Here is a 23,760-nt window from a genome sequence, read left to right on the forward strand (position 1 = left end):
TTCAAAGCAGAGCTGATTCAACATAAAAAATGACGTGTTCTGAATATTTCTTTCCTCTGGCTCTTTTGAGTTGATAAGCAAAAGAATAACATTACCTTGTTTGCTTAAAGAGTGAACAATTTTAATTTTGTGTGTGTTTGACTAAAAATGTGGAACTAATAGATCAATAATAATAGATAAATAATAGAGAAAATGCTGTTTCATGCATTTTTTTTTTTAGGACATGGTGTAAAGGTTGATTAATTTTTTACTAGTTATTTGCACATTTTGAGGTTCTTTTGCTTTGCTAAATTAAGCAATACCTTTTTTGGGAAGTATTTTTCCAGTTTGAGTGATACAAATGGGGGAGGTTGATTCAATCAAGACAAGATAAAATGTTACTGGCAGTATACAATCAGAGGTAGGCTAGCATCTAATAGGTCAGTATTTATGGATATAAATGATATTAGCCTGCTCCAGCCTATCAGATTAAGAGGAATTCTCTCAACTCCTGCTGTAAGGTTTCTCCCACTTTACAATAGGGACACAGGATTCAATGGCTAATTTTGTTCTTTAACAAGTTTTCCATACTCATCAAATGACAACTATTTTACCCATGATTTAACATGACCCAGATTTTTTATGGCTGAATTCTTAGGTTAAAACAATGAATTTCAACTAAATCTTTTCATGCTGCATCCCTTTCAGCCCCAAATTTCTTTAGTTTGTTGACAATTCATAGTTTTTAAAATGCTTATAAAAATTCAACTTGTGGGGACAGAGTCCCAGAGAGCAGTTTCCAGGCTCTCGGCCTCACGTAGAAAGGTGCTGGCTCGGGTACTAGATGGCCCTCAGCTGTGGCTAGTTGGCCGTCAGCTGTAAACAGTTAGCCATTAACCACCGATATAACTGCTGTGGCTGCGCTGGTGAGTCAAGTTGAGAGCCCAATGGGGTCAGTTGGGATGCAGAGAAGCAGATGGCACGTTGCTGGTCGTGTGACTCCAGCCTCCAGTGAGACTATAATGGTATGACTCCCCTACCTATGGCTCTGTGGGTGTTCCTTTTCGGCCTCACCATATCCTGCGTTCTTATGTGGGGAGCGGGAGCAGAGACCCCGCAGGCCGCCCCGCGTGACAAATGGCGGAGCGAGCAGGGTCTCCTGCACGACACAGCTCTATCTAGCTCTTCTTCCAAGTGGACTTCCCTTGGTTTTGAAGTTAGTTGTACACATTCATCTCCATTATATTTTGGCAATCAACTAAACAATTAGGAACTATAGTCTTGTAATACAATGACCTCAACCACTTGCTCTGGTTAGGCTAAGCTTAACGTGTACAAATAGAATTTACCAGGGAGGAAGTTTGCCAGTGGTTTGCAAATGTGATTTGTGTCTGAAAGTTGGTTACAAGCCTCTGCCTTTGCCACTGACGTGATACTAATTCTCAGGTAAATCCAATTTGGGAAGGCCTTTCCTCTCCATATATGATTAACTAAGAGGCTATGAACCGTTCACTTCCTAGTTCACTGCATTTCTATTTTATGCGAATGTGTTTTAGATCAGATTCTTGGGCAGGGGTATGGAGAATGGGCTGAGAAGGGACAAAATGAGGCATAAGGAGACCAGCTGGGATGCTACTGCTGTCCAGTTAGGACATTAGCCAAGAAAGGACAGAGGCTTGAACTGATACAGTGTCCATAGAGATGAGGTTCATGAAATGATTGGCACTTATTGAATACTTCCTATGTCCGAGCCACAGTGCTGTGTACTGTATATGGGTTGTTTCATTTAATACCATGTGACTGTGAAGTAGGTTCCATCCTCATTTTACCAGTGAGAAAAATAAACTCTAGAGCCTATGATTTGACTCCAGAGCCCGACACACAATCACAATACAGACAGAAATATCTAAGATGTAGAATTTAGTAACTGCTAGAAGCAGGGAGGGTAATGATGGGGAGCTCAGATGTGACTCTTAGGATTCTGGTGTGGGCTCTCTGGTGAATGGTAATGCTTGTCTCTGGGTTAGGGAATACAGAATGAGGAACATGTTTGGAGGATTAGAAAGTAATATGTTTAGTTTCTGGACATCCTGAATTTGAGACGCCTTTGAGATAGAGAAGTCAAGTTGGTTATGTGGAACTGGAGCTCTGGCAGGAACCTGGGCCAGAGTGCTTGGCTTGATGCCTGGCATGGAATAACTGTCAATGAATATTTGTTGGATGAAATGACAGACAGATGTGTGAGAGAGAGAAGAGAAGAGGGGAGGGGAGGGGAGGGGAGGGGAGGGGAGGGGAGGGGAGGGGAGGGGAGGGAAAGGGAAGGGAAAGGAAGGAAGAGGAGAGAGGAAAGGAGAGGTACTTATAAGAGTACGTTGGCACTGGGGGCTATGGGAGTGAATAAAATTGCCCAAGGACAGTGTGTCAGATGGAAAGAGAAGAGAACCCAGGAGAACAACTCTGGGGCTCATCAGTACTTAAGAGTCAGATAGAAGAGGAACTTGAAAAGATGACAGAGAAGGACAATATCTTCAAAAGAATGACATCACAGAAGCCAAGAAGATAGAGAATTTCAAAAAAGATATTGTTAACACTATTAAATGCCATAAAAAGAGGCTTTATAAAATAATAGTGACAGATAACAGTATATGGCACTTACTATAGGTCAGGCAATGCTTTAAGTAGTTTATATGTATTAGCTCTTCAAGTCAAATCTGTTGTTATCATGCTTATGGATGAGAAAACAGAGCGATGAAATAACTTACCTAAGGTAAAAATGGCAGCGCCAATACTGTGAACCCTGCAAAGATAATGTTCTTAAACCACTGTGCTATTCTTGCTCACGAAAGCAGGGGCCGACATGTACCTACTGGATACAACAGTTAGGAGGTCATTTACAACTCAGAGAGTGCAGCTTCAGTGGGTGGGTATGTAAGCTGAAGCAGAATTTTTAAGGATTGTCAAAGGGCAAAATTAATGTTTGATTTATTTGCAGTTGTTTAAATGCTGAATGAAGTCTTCATCTTCAGCCAAATTCTTCATCGTAGACTGTTCACCCTATTCACAACATTTTCCCAATTAAACTGATGACTGCTGATGTACTATAGGCATTCTCCAGTGCTTCACACTTAAATGACTAGCTTATCAAGAATATTAATAGAATCTGAATCTAGGAAATGAGGTATTCACCCAGATCATCAGTATGCAATTATCATTTGTTGACTGCCATTCCCCCATAAATACATTTCCATGATTTTGTAGAGTTTTACAGCTCTTGTATTCTTTTGCTGCTGATAACTTTTCACATGTTGTGAATTTTTCCTACATTTTATTATTGTCAATAAATAATAGAACAGTAATAAAGGAAAATAGGCTAGTGGAATGAATAGCAAAGTAGAAATATGCAACTAAGAGGTATTTTAGTGAACAACTTTTCCAGTTTCACTTTGAACATGATCAAATTTCAAGAAAAGACATTCATATTAGACACTTGAAAAAATTCTTTGACTACTAGAATTTTGTTTTTGATATTCAAGAGGAACTGAATGTCTTCTTTGATGCTATGTAGGAGCTACACACACAATTTCTTCATACTCTCAGTGTGCTCTTGAGTGAGCTATTTAATGTATTTTCCTTATTTGTAAAATGGGATAAAAATACTTAACTCTGCCATTGTAGCAGGAAAGAAGCCTAATGCAATAAGTAACCCACTAGACATGGCTGTTTCCAATACAGCTTTACAAAACCAGAAGCCTAGATGGATTTGACCCAAAGGCTGTAGTTTGCCAATGCCTGCCCTAGGGGTAACTGGCTGGCCGAGAAGCTTCTATCCCTCTTTCCACCTTGTTAGTTGAAGGAGATAATTTGATTTATTTGGGATAATCTGGTAATTCTGTTTAGTCTGATGGTTCTTGCTTAGTGAATGGGAGAATAGGGAAATAGGATGCACCCTGAGCTAAGTTACCTTAGGCTCTTATTCTCTTTCCTTTCCTTGTATTCCTGACTATGTGGCAGAATTGAAAGAGACTAGGCAGTGTTTTCCTCTGTGCAAAGAGGAGCTTGCGACTCTCTGCAAGGCCTTTTCTTATGCCTTGTGTGTTACGCGCTGCATAATGGTATATGTGACTGGTGCCCCCTGGAGTTGTACCGCCTGGCAGCTCTGGCAAGTGGCTTTAGAATCTACTCTATGATTCTGCTTCTCTCCATGAGTGGCTCTTAAGACCAGACTCAGTGTGTTAGGAGGGTGCCCACTTAGGTCTCAAGTCCAATCCTTGTTCTGAAATCCAGCTGTTAATAGAAAGACGTGAAGTTTAAAGTGATTGGGCATTTGTCTAGCTTGAATAAAATGGATTCTATGGATACAAGTTCTTCATAAGAGTACTTTATAAGCTAGAACACAGAGAGGTGAGTTTAAGTTCTCTGCACTTCCAAAATTAAGAATCAGGTATTCAAATTATATTTTTTAAAAAAACCAAAAACCCAAAATTAGGTTTTTTACTGTCTCTCTCCAGAATAACATATGTCTGTCAAACTTTTCTCACTCCAGCTAACCTGAGAAATATGACACTCTAAAGTGATTCTGATTGGCAGTGAGGTGGAGTTGGGGAGGGATGGAATATATTGATAATTACTGCTTGAGAAGACTGTGGCAGACTCTTTTATGATCCCCTCCATTTATCGCTTTCTGTTATTGAAAATCTTAAAGATTCGTTCTTTAAACTCGCTTGAAGGTAGGCTGAGCCACGTGACACAGATATGGTAAATGAAATAGAAGTGTGTTTTTTCCCTTTTGTTTCTGGCTGAGATGGTTCCTAGCAGGTGCCTGCAGGTATGGACAAGAAAACTCCCTGTGGAGGCTGCTGGCACAGGAGATGGAAAGAGTCTGTTCGCTTGACGACATTACTGGGCCTTTTGACTGCCTACCCCTCCGACTTCTTGTTTCATGAGATAAACATTTATCTCATGGTTCCTATGGTTTAAACAACTGTTAGTCCAGCTTTTGGTGTTTTTGGAGATGAACATAATCCTAACTGACACCAAAAGAAGCTCAGCTTGTTAGATGGAAATTGTTATTATTAAATGATGTTAGGAGAACATGCCCTAGGTAATTAAAGGGACAAAAAGCATTGGTTTGTAATTTAATACTTTGAATGAATAAATTTTAAGTTATTTATAATGCTAACCCTTTATTTCTTTACAAGAAGTCGTAGTGGAGCTTTCAGAACTTTATAATGGTAGTTGTTTTCAAACTAGAGAAAATTTAACATCTTTTCATCCACAATGTCCATCAAATACCTTGTATGTATTAGGTATGCCCAATAAGTGCATGCTGAATGAATAATTGAAAATGCCATTGAAGGAATAAATGAATGTGAAAGATATTTCCTGAAGGAAGTTTCATATGTGACCACATCAAGAATATATGAAAATGCAAATCAGGAAAGGTGTAGAGTTTCTTACACCCATTTTTGTTGATGTCGGTAACTCTGAGAGATAGATGTAAAACCTAAATCAAAAATTTTTAATGTTGCAGAAAGATATGATCATACCTAATATGAGAGTGGGAAGGATGATTTTTTAAAATCTGGGAGTATGTGAACAAAAGAAACAAATGGAAGCATAACTTTTGATTTTATTATGAAAGTTGAAATTAATTTCTAAAATTTGGTACTTGTGCCAGATTATAATCTGGAACTGAAAGGGAAAGATAATGTAACAGAATATTAGGAAGCACAATGACATTTTAGAACATAAATTGATCAGGGTTGAGTATTTTGGACTCTCTATTTTATAAATTTGTGAGGAGTTTGAGTTGTATCTGTTATTATAATGCTAGAATAGTAAATATAGTGTTTTCCCAAGTTCTGTGAGTTGTACTAGTGAATTACAGAACCTCAGGGGGACATGAGAACCCTTGGATTTGCAACCATTTTGTCAGAAGTGTGGGTGTTCTGGAGACCCCCCTGAACTTGCAGCTGGCATCTGAAGTGAGGGCAATCTTGTGGAAGACAGCTGTTAACTGTGGGATCTGAGCTAAGTCAAGGTGGTTAGTGCCAGGATTGAATTGAAGTGCACCCAGTTTGGGTTGAAATGGTATATTGTCTATAAGAAATGACTGGTGTTTGCAGCTCAGTAGCTTTCTCAGGTTGTGTCCTATCTGCCATTAGGTTGACTTTCTTAGGAAACACATTCCTTGATGGAGATTAGTGTACAGGAGATTTATTGAGTAGTGTTCTTGGGATCAGCACTTATTTAAGGAAGGGAAGGGAGTAGGATTGGGCAAGGGGATTATTCAAGCAGTGATGCTGTCTCAATGGAAGCCTCCACTCTCCCTGAAGAGTATTCTAAAGGTAGGATGACTCCTCAAAGCTTCCCAGAGTTGGGGTAAGAAGACTGGGCCTTTAAACCATTGTTATCAGTCATTATAAGTAGCCCATCCCAAGGTGGGGTGCCTATGAATGAGGAGGTTCTCTGTAGGTGAAGTGGTCCTAGAAGGGCCTTGATAGCTGAGAACTTGCAATCAGTAGCTCTCCCAGAGGCTGGGATAATGAATTCTTCATCCCTGAAGGGGAAGCTGAATGGTGAAACAGAACCCACAACAGTCTGCTCCTTGTGATGCTCAGATCTACTTCTTCCTAAAAGGTTTGGAAGTAGCTCCACCAAGATTCTGGTGGGTAAAATTTCAGAGAAAGTGAAGATTACTGGGATGAACTATAACGCCTACCACTGTAGCTGGTCTTCAGTTGAGTCTCATTCTCTACCTCTGTTATTATCCATATTGTATTGTCCTCACCCTCAGCTGGAATTTGTGGTCTAGTTGGCTTACTTGGTGCCATGGCCCAAATCCTCATCCCTGGGATGTTTGAGACCCTGATCAACAGAGTTAATGCATTTGTCTACTTACCATCAAAATTGGGGAAAGAGTACAACATGCCCAAATGTATCATCAAGTGTCAAACATATTATTCCTTGCCCCTATTGTATAACAGCAGTCCTACTTCTCCTTGATAACTATCCCTGCAAGATGGTAACTTCTTCCCTGCTGATCTCTTAACACAAATTGCCTGAAATACCCAAATGGCCATGTCTTATAGTTCAGTGGGACTCTTGCTGTAAACCCTAGTGTAAACATTCTCCTAATTGTAAATAGGACCTCTCCACAGAGCCTAGAATTGAAGGTATGGAATGTATACATTCCCTACTGGGTCACTGGGAGTATGAGAATCAGGAACCTCTTGCTCTCCAGACAAAAATATTCTTACTACTGGGGACGTGGAACTGTATAAAATTTGTTGATTTGAAGAATACACTGCATTCTGGAGCCCTATGTTAAAAAATTATCACATTCAAACATGCTTCAGTTGTGCCTTCAACAGGCTATTCCATTGCTTTATGAGGACAGTAAATTTAGGATGGTATGGTACGTGTGATATGACCAGTGGACCCCTTGGTCCTTATGTAAATATAGGTAAGTATATACCTGTACGTACACCATCTTTGCTGTAAACTGGGTCCTTCAGTCTGATGAGATGTTATATGTGATCCTACACTGATGGGTCACTCCATCAATCCTCTGAGAAAATAAGCACAAAAGGTAGAAAAGGCAAACCAATACCCACCACTTGACTTTTCTCTCATTAAAATGAATTACTGTCCCTTCCTGGGTAAAAGTGATTCATTGCAGCTAATTTGCCACCAACATGTGGCTGGTTGGTCTCTTCAAGGAATGATACCATATGAAGGACTTTGTTGGTCTTTGTTGTTGGCAGGTTGAATATTAAATAGTGATAGTTAAATAAGCCTTGGTAAGTGGGAGCTTATGATACTGCACTCATGCATTGCGTCTATCCCTGACACCAAATGTACTGTATTCATGTGCCCGTTGCATCAGTACTGGGATGTAGATGATACAGAATGGTTGACATTACCTGACTGAATAATTTTTTTACCTGGTTGCTAATGACCCTTGTATGGTGGTTGTTTTCTGGTGGGAATTAACATGTAGAACAAAGATTTTCACATTTCATGTCCACTCTTATATGTCCATTGACGTATCCCTACTTTGTCTTTCTCTACTCCTGGTACCAATATTTGCAGGTTGGGTTTTCCAGGAAGTAGAGTCCTAGATGGAATTAGTGAGTGGGTGGCTTATTAGGAAGGCTTGTGAGATTAATGGTTGTCTATGGATGAGAATGGAAGGAAGTAGGCTGGGGCAGAAGGAAATGCTGAGTTGCTGTAATGAAGTCTGAATGGAGGCCTCAAATGACCATATGGAGAGTTGTGAAAATGTAATGAGTTGGGGAGAAAGGCCCGGGCTTTTATACACACACACTTATTGGATACAGGACTCTAAGACAGAGATAGGACTTTGGCCAAGGTGGCTTTCTTTAGGTATAGAAATCCTAAAAGGGGGATGCATCCTAGGGTGATTAAAAATTGGATAATAAATCCTGCCTTTCTGAAGGAGAATCTGGGGGGCACAATGCAGTGCCCATCACTGTAGAAAGTTGGAGGCCTGTTTTCAATTTGAACAAGTTAGCACCTCACTTCAAATTACAAATTTCTGTATCAGTTATTTATTGCTGCATAACAAAGCACCCCCAAACTTAGAGACTTAATACAACAACCCATTTGCTTACTTACGATTTAGCAATTTGACTGGGTTCAGCTGGGTGGTTCTTCTGCTGGTCTTTCTTGGGGTCGCTGGTGTGGCTGCTCCACTGGGAATACGTCTGGCTCTTAACTTGGGCTGTTGGCTGTGGGCTTTTAAAAAATTACAGGTCTTCTTTTGTAGGATAATTTGAGTTTCTTATATAGTTACTGCACACATTCATGAGAGTTAGAATACAGCTCTAAAGTTTGAGTTCAATGCTTCAAAGTCACTAGCATTACCTTGCCACATTCTATTGTTCAAAGCAAGTCCCAGGCCTGCCCTGATGCAAGGGTTTGGAAAACAAACTCCAGTTCATGATAAAGTGTAAAAGATTTTGTGGTCAAATTAAATCTTTGAATTTTAAAATAGTCTTAGTTCCCTCTGGATGTTGTCCCCAGGCAATGTCTCCCATATTCATCCATTCCTTCATTCTCTTCTTTATTCATGTATTCAATATAAATATAGTACATATTTATGGGACATCTAATATGTATCAGGCATTGCGATGAGCATCGGCGATTCAAAAATCTATACTTTGGAAACTGATAAATTTATAATGTTCTTTTAAAGTTGTAAAATTCTGAGAGCTTTATTATGTGTTTGCTCTTGAGTTTTGTGAAAAGCTTATAACTATTGTTCAGTTGTACTCCTCAGTTGCAAACAAAAGTTATAAAAGCTGAATGAAATGTCAAGATGAACAATGCCTTTCTGTGAATGAATTTTTCTAACTTTATTGCAGAATAGTTTGGTTTCAGACCACATAAATTAATAAAGAACAAGCAAGGATTTATTTTTCTGAAAAACAAAACAAAAATAAAAGATGGAGCTTTTTGTTTGTTTTGTTTTAAAGGATAAATTTTGTTTGGTATTGTTTTGTTTTTTAAGTGATTCAGGGAGGCCCCTTGGGTATCCAGGCATCTGTAAATGCTATATAACCATCCCTGATGGACCATAAATAGATGTTATCTCTCTGGATGGGGAATTCTGACAAAGTAATTTTAGGTAGAGTGCCAGACATCCGTGGTACAGGAATGAATAAGAGACTCCTTTTGTCATCAAATAGCCCACATCCAGTAGGCAAGGTAGACATTTAAACAAATACAGTGCAGCGTGATTCATGCCGGGAACATAGAGGAAGTAATGAATGATTTGGGGGAAGTGGTAGCAGGGAAGCCCTCACTGAGAAACTGAAGTATGAACTAATCCTGAAGATTGACTAGGAATTCACCATTTAAAAAACAAAAAAACAAAAATGAAAACAAATTATGAAGATAACAAATGCCCCTAGCACCTAGGAATAAGGGCAACATCAAGAAAAGGTCACTTGGGGGCCGGCCAGTTTGCTCAGTGGTTAGAGCGTGGTGCTCATAACACCAAGGTCACTGGTTTGATTCCCACATGGGCCAGTGAGAAACAACGACTTGACTTGGAGCTGAGCTGCGCCCCCCACAACTGGATTGAAAACAACGATGTGACATGGAGCTGGTGGGTCCTGGAAAAACACTGTTCCCCAATATTCTCCAATAAAAATTAAAAAAAAAAAAAAGGAAAGAAAAGGTCACTAAGATATGATTGAAATGTGCAGCGAAGGAGACTTAGTGGTAAGATGCTTATGACCTAATTAACTGTTTTTGTAGTTTAAAATTCTACCACATACAGAATGAGGAAACAAATAGCTATGTGCTAACAATATGCTATGCAATTAGGAGTTATAATACTTCAGAAAAAGAAAAGATTAGCGTGGTATGGAAGGTTCTGAAAGTCTTTACAAGAGATGAAGCTTGAAACTCAGCCTTGAAGATGAGGAAGAGTTGGGTAGATGGGGAAAGAGGGAGGAGGTTGATCACAATAGTGCCCGGAATGAAGGGACCATGAATAGACTCAGACACCTTGGAGCCCAAACAGGATAAAGACTGAAAGGAGACCAAGCAGCAGGAGCTCATTGGTGATATTCCAAGAAGAGGTTTAGGTCCGGGGATAGGTTCTCAGGATAAGTGGATTTTCACTGCATTAGGGAATGAATGGGAAAAGAATACAGTAAGCAAATATATGAAGAGATACAGTGTGTCCTGCCTTTGATGCCTTAGATTTTTAGTAGGGAGACAGTGGTTTTAAGTCCTAGATTAAGGAATTATTTATGGCTGAAGAATTAAAGAAAACATAGCTCCCCCCCCTTCAGTAGTATTTTATAAATTGAAATGAAACTTCATGATATTCCAATGCCTTTCAGAAGCCAATAGAGAGTTTGGCAGGGAATTTGAGCTACTTGGAGGTACTGGTGTATCTTTATCAGTGACTTTTAAAGTTTTCTGACTAATATAGTCAGTAAAAAATAGATTTTGTATGGTGACTAACACATACGTATTCACAAACACACACATAACTGAAACAGAAGTGTCAAAAACCAGCTCTACTTTCCATTTTAATAATGGATGATCATGGCTTCTGCTATGCCAAGCCCTTCAGCTTTGGACTCTATCACTTTGAGCTCTGGCTGTCCAAGATTGGTTTTTGACCGTGGAAAGGATTACCTATTTTAAAAATATTTACATTTACAATATTTTAAAAACATTTTAAATGTTTCTAAAACTTTTCTTGTTTATTTTACTTGCAATTTACTTTTTAAAATTTCTCAATCTAATACTTTTATGCAAAATAAAATAACCATCTTTTAGAAGACTTGATTTATAGTCATTTTATCCAGCTCACTAGGTTAAACTTGCTTGAACAATAAATCTCATTTACAAACTTAATTACATTTTTTTGAAACATTTTAAATCACATTTAATACATTTCAATATATTTGATTTTTCCTTTAAGTACTTCAAATGCCTGACTCGACATGCTATGACTTTCTCAAGCCACACTCCCTGGATTACTTAACGCTTGTAAATGCAATAAATTAAACTTAGAAATAGAGCAAATCTCAGGCTCTAAAAATGTTCATGATGAGAAGGGATCGCTCCCAAACTTAGTCTGGAGCAAAGCAGCCCACTAAGCTTTCTGGAAAGTAGAGAACATTTCTGGTTAAATGTTCAAACAATTTTACTGATGGATTTGAAAGCCTCTTCTGGGACACCCATCCTAATTATGAATCTTGGAAGCCCCCTAACAACTTTTAACCAGTCTTGCAAGGAATTTAATGATCTTTAATCGGGTATGCTTCTATATTTGGTCTCACAATGATTACGGAAGCATGATCCATAACCTTTTTTTGTTTTTAAATCCTATAACATATCACTAACTAGACACAAATCTTTGAATTAGTTCTCTCTTTGAAAGCTCTCTCTCTTATAGGAAGTTTGAAATAAAATTTAAAAGAAAACAATTTGTAACATGCTTATGCTAAATAATTTTTTAAAAAGAGGCAACATCATGACTCTTCTACAAATATAAAATATACATGTGTCAGACATTGTATTTAATTAAAGAAGCCAGTAATATGTAAAACAAAAATGAGTGGCAATACAGAATTCTGAAAGAAATTTGCTAATAAATGCAACCAGGTTCTTCCTTGGAATGGGGGTGATGGTGGTAGTGAAATCAATTGTACTTCTGTGGGAGAAAATTCATCTCTATGGAAAAGAATAATTTACATGCTTTCCTTTTTTTTAATTAATTGGCAGAGTTGTATAATAGCTCAGTTAGAGATAAGGAAAAGGGTAGACTCCCATACAATCAGATAACCTGGAGTCATGCACTAGACAATGCCGAGTGTTCTGCTGAAAAGATACTCATTAACCTTCGTTTGCCCATTTCAATATCTTTCACTATTTTTCCCCACAATTCCCCCACATGATGATCACAATAATCTCAAAGATTCTTCTTAATCTCTCACATGCACGTACAAAGGGCTGGTCTTACTGGGTTTATCCTAATTTTTTACAGAGGTGCAGCAGAGTGTTAATATATGCCTCCATGGGCTGGCTTTGCAAATCTAGAATCACACTTCATATATCCAGAGGATGGAACATTATCACAAGACACTATTCCAAACAAATAACTACAATAAAAATTCGTACATCATTTTATTCCATTCTGTGTAGTTCTTGTTCCACCAGATCTTAAGTTAGAAATCTGCTTTCATGAAGTCTTCTGCTTCATGAAAAAAGTCCTGGAAATCCATCCACTGGTAGTTTTATAAACAAGGTCAGCTCAGAAACCTGTACCCAAAAGTCAATCATTTGAAGTGTTAACAGTTTAACGCATCTGTTAGAGTTTGTTTCTATGAGGCTCTGAGACACTCCTTTGTCAAAGACGGCCTGCAGCTTTGTTCTTTGAGTTTTCCCGTTAACTAAAGCCAACGCAAAGCACTGAAAGTAATTCTAGTAGGACACAGAAGTCGAGCACATTGAAAGTATTAGAGTACAACTTCTTAATTTTCTCAGAATTTTAGAAATGTTAGATTTATGTAAATCTAACATTTAAAGAGCTATGATTGTGAGTGGGTATAGATGTGTGTGTGTGTGTGTGTGTGTGTGTGTGTGTGTGTGTGTATAGAGAGAGAGAGAGAGAGAGAGAGCGAGAGAGAGAGAGAGAAAAAGAGAGAGAGAGAGAGAAACTGTTTACCAATAGGGAACTTATACAGGAAGCTATTCAAAACAATGTTATACTTGCTACACTCTGAGAATGGGTGATTTAGATGGGAGCCAGATACACTTAGGTTTCTTTGGGTTCTGTAGGTTAAATAAAATCTGTAATACTTCCTCATAGAACGGCAGACTGGAAATTAATATTTAACCCAAGTTCTAATGATACATGATTTCTTTACAAAAGAGTTATTCCTGGAAATGGAGATATACCAGTTTTGTTCTGAGTTTTGGGGACACTTCACTATGGTGTAATAAGTTTATTCTTTTATATAGTAGCACTGAACTATCCTACTGTAATTATCTCTGCACAAAAGTCTCTTTCTCTTTTAGATTTATCTGAATTCAGAGCAAGAAACTTGTTTTTTCTTACATTTTCTATCATTGCATCCCCAGCAGTCAGCATAACACGAAGCACCCAGTAAGTGCTCAAAAGTTGTTTGTTGAATAAATGACACCGTTTAAACCTATGGTTAACACATATGTTTTACTTTAAAAGTAGCAATATTATAAAAGGCCACAAGATGGGCTCATTACACTGTGAAAGTTGGTGAAACATTCCTGAATCATGAAATTAACATTTTTTTCTGCAAAAATGAGGACAATTTCATATGTTTCTAAATGTTAAAAAGGAATTAAATTGCTTTTAGTGACAAATCCTGGCAACATTGAGTCATTTATTTATTCATCTAAAGAATCGTATTTTAAAAATGGCATAGTGTTATTTAATTATTATTCCCTCTTGTGGCTCGAAAAATGCATCAAGGTTTTATTTTTATCACTCTTCCCATATATTTCTTACTATAAAATTGAAATACATGTCTTGCTATTTATGGAATAGTAAGTTATATTTCTTCTTAGAGTATAAAATGGTATCTGTCACTTTGTTTTCATTCAAAAGATTAATCTTATGAAATTGAAAAGCCCTTTTTTTTAAACCAGTGCTTCTTGAAAGTTAACTCTATGCCAGGCCAGTCTACATTGTTATCCCACTTGGTACTTATTGACCAGATGAGGAAACCAAACGAAGGCTCTGAGAGTTTGAGGCTTGCCAAAGTCACCTAGCTGATAACTAGAGCTACAGTTTAGTGGGAGGATAGATACAAATCAAACAAATCAAAAGCAAAAATAAAGACGCAAGAGAATATGAGCCAGTGATAAAACGTAGTGATGCGATAAAGAGTGACTGAGGTCCGGCTTTCGATCGAACGGCCTCTTGGAGGAGGTGACATTGAAGCTAATCAGGAATGATAAGAAAGCCAGGTTTGTGAAGTTCTGGGAAAGAGTTTTCCAAGTAGGAAGAACAGCTGGTACAAAGGCCCAAGGTGGGGCAGTTTATTGCTCTCAGTTTGCAAAGAAGACCGAAGCTGTGTGGCACTAATAGAGTCACCCAGTAACACTACCATGTCTGACACAGTTGATATTAGACATTACTATCCCCCTTCCTTTGGAGATAAGTGGACACTGGTGTGTGTCTGTACGATGATAACCACAGGGTTGTTACTCATTTTAAGTGTCTGGCACGTACTACCAGGCAGGAGGAAGAGCTGTTCTGAAACTGGCTGTTCTTTAGCTAACCAGGGTCAGGATTGTATTCTATCAGGATGGCTCCAAGCTCAACAGGACTTCCTGGCACCTGCTGAAGCCATGATGAGATTGGAATGAATGCTCTTCATCTAGTCAATAAGTATATATCATGTATGTACGGCCAGGCATTGAATATAAAGCAGTGAACAAAACAGTCCCTGCCCTCAAGGAACTTACATTTTCATGACATCATGGTCAGTGTTACAGAATGGCTCATGTGATTTACATGGTTTACTTCCATTCCTTTAGTCCACCCACAATTGGACTAAATTTAGAACTCTCACTTATTGGGTATTCAAATAAAGGAGGAAGTGGCACCAATTGTCAGGATTTCTATTCTCCTACCACAGCCCCACTTGGGTTCTTTTAATAGTGGGAATTCTCCTGGGGATGGTGTGGTCCCAATGATTCCTGCCTACAAAGATCCAGAGCATTCCTGACACTAGAAACCTGACAAGTGCAAAGGCTTATTTCTATAGTCCTGCTCTGTAATACAGATGTTTGCAGTGTTCCTTCACCCCCTCCCAAGCTTCTGTCCATCAGGTCAGGGGCCTTTCTTCATGGTTTCTGTCCCCTTACGTCTGTTATCGGAGAAGCAGAAACTTATCACTCAGGGACTGAAAACTACCACCCAGTGGGAGTCTCATTATATATAGGCTCAAGTTCCTTTTCTGAAAATATTCCATAATTTGAGGCTACCTGGAAGGAAAAGTCAGGCAAAAAAACCCAAAAAACACGACGTTGTACATTCATACACTGTCTGATCTTTTGACACAAGGGACTGCATCACTTGAGAACATGGTGTAATTTATGCCCTCACCTCTCACTAATTCATAGGAAAATCCTCTAAATAGAACTTGAAAAACACTCCCCACCCCAACCACAGCTCCTTTACAATTTTTCTGTCATTGGAAGCAAATTATATTAACAGACTATGTATGTGTAGGGACTACTCTTTAGCTTCATGCCGCCTTATGTTAGGTTTCGTACCACCTTTTATTAGGTTTTCTTACTGCAATAGAACATTAGCACAATCTTAGTGGTGTAAAACGACCCATGTTACAATTCTGGAGGCCGCAAGTCTGACAATGGGTCTCACTGGGCTAAAGTCAAGGTGTTGTTGGCAGAGCTCGGGTCCTTTCTAGAGGTTCTGGAGGAGAATGTTTCCTTGCCTTTTCCAGCTTCTAGAAATCACCAGCACTGTCTAGCTCCCGATCCCATTTCTCCATCGTCAAAGCCAAGAACTTCACATATACTTTTCCTCCACCATCATTTTCCTCTCTAACCATGGCTGGAATGGTTCTCTGCTTCTAAGTGCTAATGTAGTGACAATGGGCCCACGTGTATAATCCAGGAAATCTCCCCACCTCAAATTCATACCCATAACGACACTGTCAAAGCCCCTTTTACCGTGTAAATTAATGTATTCATAGGTTCCACGGATGAAGGTGTAGACATCTCTGGGGCCATTATTTTGCCTGCCATATACCCTTTTCTTAAAAAATAGGATGCACTGAGAAATGTATACATGTAACTCCTGTAAATTCCCTGTATAGAAATCCTGCTGTTTTCAGTTAAAACTCTTCGCCTTTTCCCTCCCCTCCCCTCTCCTCCAGTTTTCTTCTCTGGGGGATAGATAAGGAAAGAAAGTGAGATGAACACTGTGCTTTTGTCTACTCAGCTTCTTTTCTCCTTGTATGATCATAAAAATATCCCACTCTTAGCCGTTTGTGGGGAAAGGGAGGCCTCTTTTCTCCCACTCTAATCCTGACATTCTGTTACAGGGTTTTCGATCCTAATAGCCTCTACCTCCTTGCCTCAGGGCTGTGTCCATTACCCAGCCCGCTGTTTAATTAGATCATTTTCACATGTACATTGTGATTGGCTATTTAACCCAAGCTGGGCCCATCACAATCCTTATCTGGGATTGTTTTCCTAAGTGGCTCCTTGGGGGGGAACATTTGTCTTTCTTTCTTTGTTGCAAGAAAGCTGCAAGTATATGATTCAGAGTTGCCGGTTCTATCTCTCTCACCACTTTGAGAAACTGAGAGACTGATGAGAGGCAAAAAGAGATGACCCAGGTGAGTTACTCTTTGATTTTATTCCTCGAGGTCTTGTTTTCTCTTTGAGTGTATAAGTTATCCGAGTTTGTTTCCAATAAATCTCTCTTTTGCTTAATTTAGTTTATATTGAGGTTTGTTTCTTGTAGTTAAAAGAGTCCCAATTAATACAGAGGCTGTTTTCCCTCTCCTAATGCCTATGTCCCCTACCTTTATTATGTAGCCTGTTAGTCCATTGGGTTTAAAAGCCAGATGTAAGGTCAGGGATATCTCACATGGGAAAAAAAAAAAATAATCAGAAGAGATTCTGAAATGAGTCCACTTGATATTGCTTATGTTAATTCTTAGATTACACTCTCTGAAAAACTTCACTCTGCTTCACAGTCTATCTTAGATTATGCAACTCAGCTAATTAGAGAGGATTATGTACAGATGCCAGTAATATGAAAAGCTTGAAATCGGAATACTTTCTGTTTCTACGATCAAGTTTCCACAATTAAATTAAACTCCTTAAAATGAAATCTCCCTTCTTATTTTTCTTCTGGAACTTATATGTTTCCAACAAAACCTTCAAAAGCAAGTTATTCTAAACCCAGATCTCTCAAGCCTTCCATTTTCCCAAAGTTCAGTAAGTTGCAGAAGAACATTTTCACTGCAACACCATACCTGGAACCTTCTGATCCAAATACAAGGAGTGCCAATTTTGCTTTATAATTTGGATCTTCTCAAACGCATAGTTCTGAGACTCAGAAAGAGTTATCTTTTTGTGTATGTTGCTACCACACAGGCTGAGGCCCAGAATGCATTTCCCAGTGCACTGCAAAGTACAGTTCCAGAAGGGAATGGGCGAGTAGTCAAATGTCCAGCTTGTGTATGAGGCCAAGCTATTCACTTTGTGTTAACTCACAGACACCTGCCACCTGGAGGCGATGAACTACATTTTCTGAAGAGGATATTTCTGTGTTCTGTTTAAGTATGGAAAGGATTCCTCGTCTCTAGCCAATGGAGACCACTGTCACAAAACAAGTTTAGCTTGTTGCTCAGAAGGATGCAGTAGCACTTTTGTCAGCTGCTAAATGGGATTTGTCTCAGTTTCCCTGGATACGAGTCACATTTCATGCAGTGAATCAGATCCAGAACTGCTTAGGCCCTCTGGTTAGTGGGGATAGTACATCTCAGCTTAGACGTTTTAATTAATTTATTTACTCAATTGTTCATCATGTACTTGTTGAGCATAAGCTAGGTGCTTGATATTATATAACGGTGAACAAAACAGACCTGACACCAGCTCTTACTGAGCTTGTTGTCTAGTGGGAGACATAGACACCAAATAAGTAACAGAATTATACTTAAAAAAGTGCTATAAAGAAAATAGGGCACGTTGCTATGAGAGAATAATGGGAGGGACATACTTTAGGTTGGGTAGTTAGGAAGATTTCTAGAAGAAGGTAACGTTTAATCTGAGATCGGAATTTGATGGATACAGAGGAACTAGTTCAGGTGACACCATCAGGCAGAGGATCCAAGCAGTAGGAGGAACTTCCAGTGTTAAGTTTCATTTTTCTACCAGTTTGAATACTTTTGTCCAGATCCCCCCAATTTAGATTTGTTTTACTGCCCCTGCCCTATATATATTCTCTTAGAACTGGCAAAGCTGAACTTTTGCTAATGAAGCTGTCTGTGTGTCCTGAGTTTCAAACTGCTTTTTAAAAAATCTCAACCTAAGCTTTTTTCTTCCCCAGTTAAAGGAGACTCTGTCCTCTCTGGCTTTTCCTTCAATTGCACTACTGCCTCTCAAACCAGAGGTCGTGGTCTTCCTTCCTTGGGGAGATAGAGACGTATCTAATTTATCATTATCATTTGTGATTTAATACTTCTGTGACAACTGCTCCGATTCTGAGCATGTGTCAAAGTCTTATGTCAAACTTGCCATAGGGAGAAGGCACCTAATAAAGCCAACCCAAAGATTTCCTCTTGGTAGAGACGTCTTTTGGGGGAAATAAATGATTAAGTAATCAAATTAATTTTAAAAAGCATGTCTACTTAAAGATCATTAGGCTTATTGCAACATGGCTGTGAGCTGAATGACGTTACTCTAATTTCTCAGGAGTTGGAATCTCATTTTTATCTATCTGAAAATTGCTCCAGCATTTTATCATGCATACTAGATAATTCCCAGAGGGTGCTGCTAATTACATCAGACCCAGAGTTCTGCCCCACATCAGGGAGGGGGCACTTTTCAGTTCTTTTTTTTTTTTAACTGATAATTTCTTTTTAAAAGAACCATCTTGGTCAAGAAAAAGGTTTGTCTCATTGCATTTTTATCCTTGTAATAATTGAGTTTGTTGCTTAGTTACTTTTTACATTTTTACAAATGGAAGAAATTAAACGTACGTTTAATTTGCACCATCACCACCATGATAATATTTGTTAATACTCCATTAAACCATCTTTTTAGTTAATATTTCTGAAATCGGGGTATGTGTTACAACTGAATACACACACACACACAGACACCCCCCCCCAATAAAGCCATTGTTGAAATGAGGGTGTGACATTATGAAATGCATATGACATTATACAAATTAGCATATGTAGCTTTAGATTGCTAGCTTCCTGAGAGCAGGTTTCTTCCTTCCTCCCTCCCTCCCTCCCTCCCTCCCTCCCTCCCTCCCTCCCTCCCTCCCTCCCTCCCTCTCTCTCTCTCCTTCCCTCCCTCCCTTCCTCCCTCTATCTCTTTCTTTTTTCTTTCTTTTTTCTTCATCTGTTTAAACGCTTTAATGTGTCATAAACATCAGAAAGGTGGGTAGTACAGTCTGGTCCCATTTTGTGAGAAGCAAAGAGCTTACTGTTCATTGATTCTAGTGAGAAAGTCGGGGGAGAGAATTTTTACATGCCTTGGTGGGGAGAAGCAGGGTGACTGTGCAGTCAGATCCAGGTGGTACCCCTTTCCTCAAATTGGTGATTTTCTGGTTGCTTGGGAGCCTCTTCTCATTATGGAGTCTTCCCCATCCCTGTCTTGGGTAGTTAATAATTCGATTCAATCTTTTTTTGGGGTGAGGCTGCCTGGGTGTGCTTTTAATCTATGTATGTGCAGGAAGGGAAATTGCCCTCATTAGTCCAGGCTTGTGGTAAAAATAGTAAAAATCAGGTTTTACCCTGCCTCGGTTCTTAGTGGTGCTTTTAGCCACTACCGCTCTTGTCCTTATCTCTTGTATCCTACTTGAACTATATTACACCAGGTCCCGTTTAGCACAGACAGGGACACTGAAGGAAGGCGATGCAGGCTGATTGAAAGCCCTGCAGTGCCCCACATTGTACACCCCACAGAACTTTGTGTGGTACTTGACACACATTGAGTCCAGGCTCCATTTTACCGATGGTGGGAGCCTGTGACAGTGCTGGCTGCTGACAGACAAGGTCTCTCAGCAGTGCCTCTACTGGCAGGGACCATTCCTCAGCCTCGCAGCTCTAGAAATGGGAACTTCGCAGTATCCTCAGGTCATCAGCTGCTCTATTACTGACTCAGCTGACTAAACTCCCACGATTTTGATAGATACACCAGGAGGCCATCTTTTTAACTTACGATGGAGTGTACGTGTTTGTAGCAACTGGGATGCTTGCTGTGCTCTCTTAGGCCACCTTCCTTCCTGGCACCGAGGAATCTGAAAAACTGATCTCTTAATCAGAGTGTAGCTTGTGTACCTGGAATCAGAAGAAATCAGTATGTACTCAGGGGGAGTATTTTATCTGGACCTTAGGAAATAAAAATAAAATATCACTAGCCCACAATGCAGAAAGTTTCTTTACTGATTGCAATTGACCCAGGTAATTAGTGTCAATGAGAGAATTGGAAGTAAGCTTTACAACTCTGAGAAAAATCATTTACGTGACAAGTTTTATTAGTGATTGAAATCTGGATATCCAAGACTTTACCAGGAGCCCAAAGCAAAAGAATTATCTGATAGTAATAGACTTTGACATAGTCTGCCTGGGCCTCAGATTTAAAATATGAAGAAATACTTATTCAAAGAAGTCAGTCATGAATAGAAAAAAAATGTGAGAAGACACTGCCTTTAAATATTGGAAATGTGAATTTTAAAACGTGTTATGACTGAAAAAATATGACAGAAATAAAACTTATTAAAAAAACAAAAATAGGGATGATTGCAAATGAAGCTGTGCCAATTTTTTTAAAAAACACCTGCTTAAACAAGCAGGAATATCACAGTGTCTGTAATTACTGTGTCTGAATTTCCTGTGGAGTCTATATTGCAATAGCTTAGAAGTCTTTTACTCCAGTTTGCAGAGAGATGAGGGGGCTTAAAGTAAATAGATTTTTTTTAAAAAGAAAAATTTTAAATTTAAAAATAAGAGACCTGAGTTGCACAAACACCCACGTTCATTAATGTACAGAAAATGTGCCACAGAAGTTAGTACTATCTGACTAGATCAACAATTAACCTGTTTTCTCTCTCTCTTTTTTTTTTTTTTTGGTCTGAGCATGCAATCATCATTGAGTTTAATAAATGACAGACAGTTGGATGAGCTGTAGGGATGAAAACAGAGGGAGGAAAAGTAAACCAAGGACCTTAAGGGGAAAAATAAATAAAAATAGGCATCCTAATCTTGGGAAAGAGGAATTATATATTCATTAAGAAATTTGGACCTGCTGTTATATTGGATCTTTTAGATATTAGGGATATTGATGAAACCTTTAGTTATCTTTGGTTCTTTGTCTATAAAAATGAGAATAAGCATAATGTTTTTTCAGTGGATACTGGAATGTACGTAAATGCAGGATTCATGGACAAAGGTCTAAATGCTTTAGTAAATAGCTTAGAAGAATATGGTATAAGTACATTTTTTCCCCCCAAATGGAATGAAGTCCTTGGACATAGTTATTTCATTAATTATAGTACGCCTAACACTTTTACTAGTGTCCATTGCATTTTTTAAATAAATTGACTTTATCAAGATATAATATGCACATAATAAAATGTGTCCATTTAAAATACAGTCCTCTGTGTTTTGATAAATGTGGATACTCACCACCTCTGCAGTCAAGACATGGGACAGTTCCATCACCCCCCAAGCTACTTCCTGCCCTTTTGCAGTTATCAACACCAGTATTGCCAGGCTTTTAAATTTTAGTCACTCTAATGGAGATGTGGTGGTATCTTATTGTGGTTCTAATTTGCATTTTACTGATAATTAATAATATTGAACAATTTTTCAAGTGATTCTTTGCCATTCACATATTTTCTTTGGTGAAGTGGTAGTTAACATATTTATATTGGGTTGTTTGCTTGCTTTCTTCTTATTCAGTTGTGTGATTTCTGTATATATCTGGATACAAGTCTTTTATTAGATAAATGCTTTGCAAATATTTCCCCCAATTTGTGGTTTGCCTTTCTATTTTCCTCACAGTGTCTTTTGAAGAGCAAAAGTTTTAAATTTCAATGAAGTTTAATTTGTCAATTATTTTCTTTTCGATTTGTTTATTTTTTGGAACTATCTAAGAAATCTTTGCCAACTGCAAGGTCGTAGTGATTTACTCCCATGTTTTCTTCTAGAAGTTTTATATTTTTTGCTATTACTGTTAAGTTTGCGAATTATTTTTCAGTTAATATTTGTGTGGTGTGAGGCAAGGGATGAGGCTGATTTTTGTCCATAAATATGGATAGTTAATAGTTCTAGCACTATTGATTTAAAAGAGTGTTTTATACCCCTTGAGTTAGATTTAGATGGCTGTAGGAAATCACTTGACTACATATGTTTGTGTGTTTCTGGATTCTATTGTCTTTCCATAATGTATCTGTTTAGTTTTCTGCTAGTACCACTTGCTTATTATAGCTTTACATTATGGCCTAAAATCAGATTGTGTAAGCCCTCCAAATTTGTCCTTTTTTCCCCAAAATTGTTTTGGCTTTTCTAGGTTTTTACCATATGATATAAAGTTTAGAATCAGCTTGTCAAAAATGTCTCCTGGGATGATTTGTATGGTAATACACAGAATCTATAGATAATTTTGTACAAAATTGACATCTTAATACTGAGCCTTCTGATCCATAAATATGGAGCATTTCTCCATTTGTTATAATATTCTTTAATTTCTCTCAGCAATGTTTTATAGTTTCCTGTATAGAACTGCATTTCCCCGAAAATAAAACCTGGCCAGACAATCAGCGCTAATGCATCTTTTGGAGCAAAAATTCATATAAGACCCGGTCTTATTTTACTATAATATAAGACCGGGTCTTATGTAATATAATGTAATATAATATAATACCTGGTCTTATATGATTTTTTGCTCCAAAAGACATATTAGAGCTGATTGTCTGGCTAGGTCTTATTTTTAGGAAAACACGGAAGTCATGCATGTATTTTTCGAATTTATATCTTAAGTATTGTATGTTTTTGGATGTTACTGTGAATTGAATTGTTCTTAAATTTTATTTCCTAATTGTTTGTTCCCAGCATATGGAAATTAAATTAAGTTTTCATAGTGATTGGTTATTCTTCTACCTGGTTAAATATACTTAGTACGTAGTTCTAACAGGTTTCTTTTAGATTCCTTGGAATTTTCTACACAGACCACCAGGTCACCTATAGATAAAGACAGTTTTACTGTTTCTTTTTGTCATTATCCCTGTAGTTATTTATTTTCATCTTATTGTACTATGTAGGCCCTCTAATACAATGCTGGAGGATGTGATAGTGCAAATTCTTTTCTTTTTAATTTTTTTAAATTATTTTTTATTTTTTAGTTTAGTTTTATTGAGATATAATTGACATAGAGCACTAAATAAGTTTAAGGTATACAGAATAATGACTTCACTTACATGTATTGTGATGTGATTACCACAATAAGTTCACATCCATCATCTCATAG

The 23,760-nt window shown here is 38.2% G+C and overlaps 1 long non-coding RNA gene across 3 annotated transcripts in view; it reads left to right on the plus strand.

Annotated features, from left to right (window-relative positions):
- Nucleotides 1-892: 892 nt before the first annotated feature.
- Nucleotides 893-23,760, plus strand: part of LOC148755292 (uncharacterized) — an 84,332-nt gene continuing 61,464 nt past the window's right edge. For all 3 annotated transcript variants that reach the window (XR_016019077.1, XR_016019075.1, XR_016019076.1), the window contains exon 1: nucleotides 893-1,004. This is a non-coding gene — a long non-coding RNA (uncharacterized LOC148755292). The remainder of the gene's footprint in view (nucleotides 1,005-23,760) is intronic.

This window comes from Rhinolophus sinicus, chromosome 15 (assembly GCF_057876585.1).
Source record: "Rhinolophus sinicus isolate RSI-liver-muscle chromosome 15, RSI-T2T, whole genome shotgun sequence".
In the NCBI taxonomy this organism is placed as follows: Eukaryota; Metazoa; Chordata; class Mammalia; order Chiroptera; family Rhinolophidae; genus Rhinolophus; species Rhinolophus sinicus.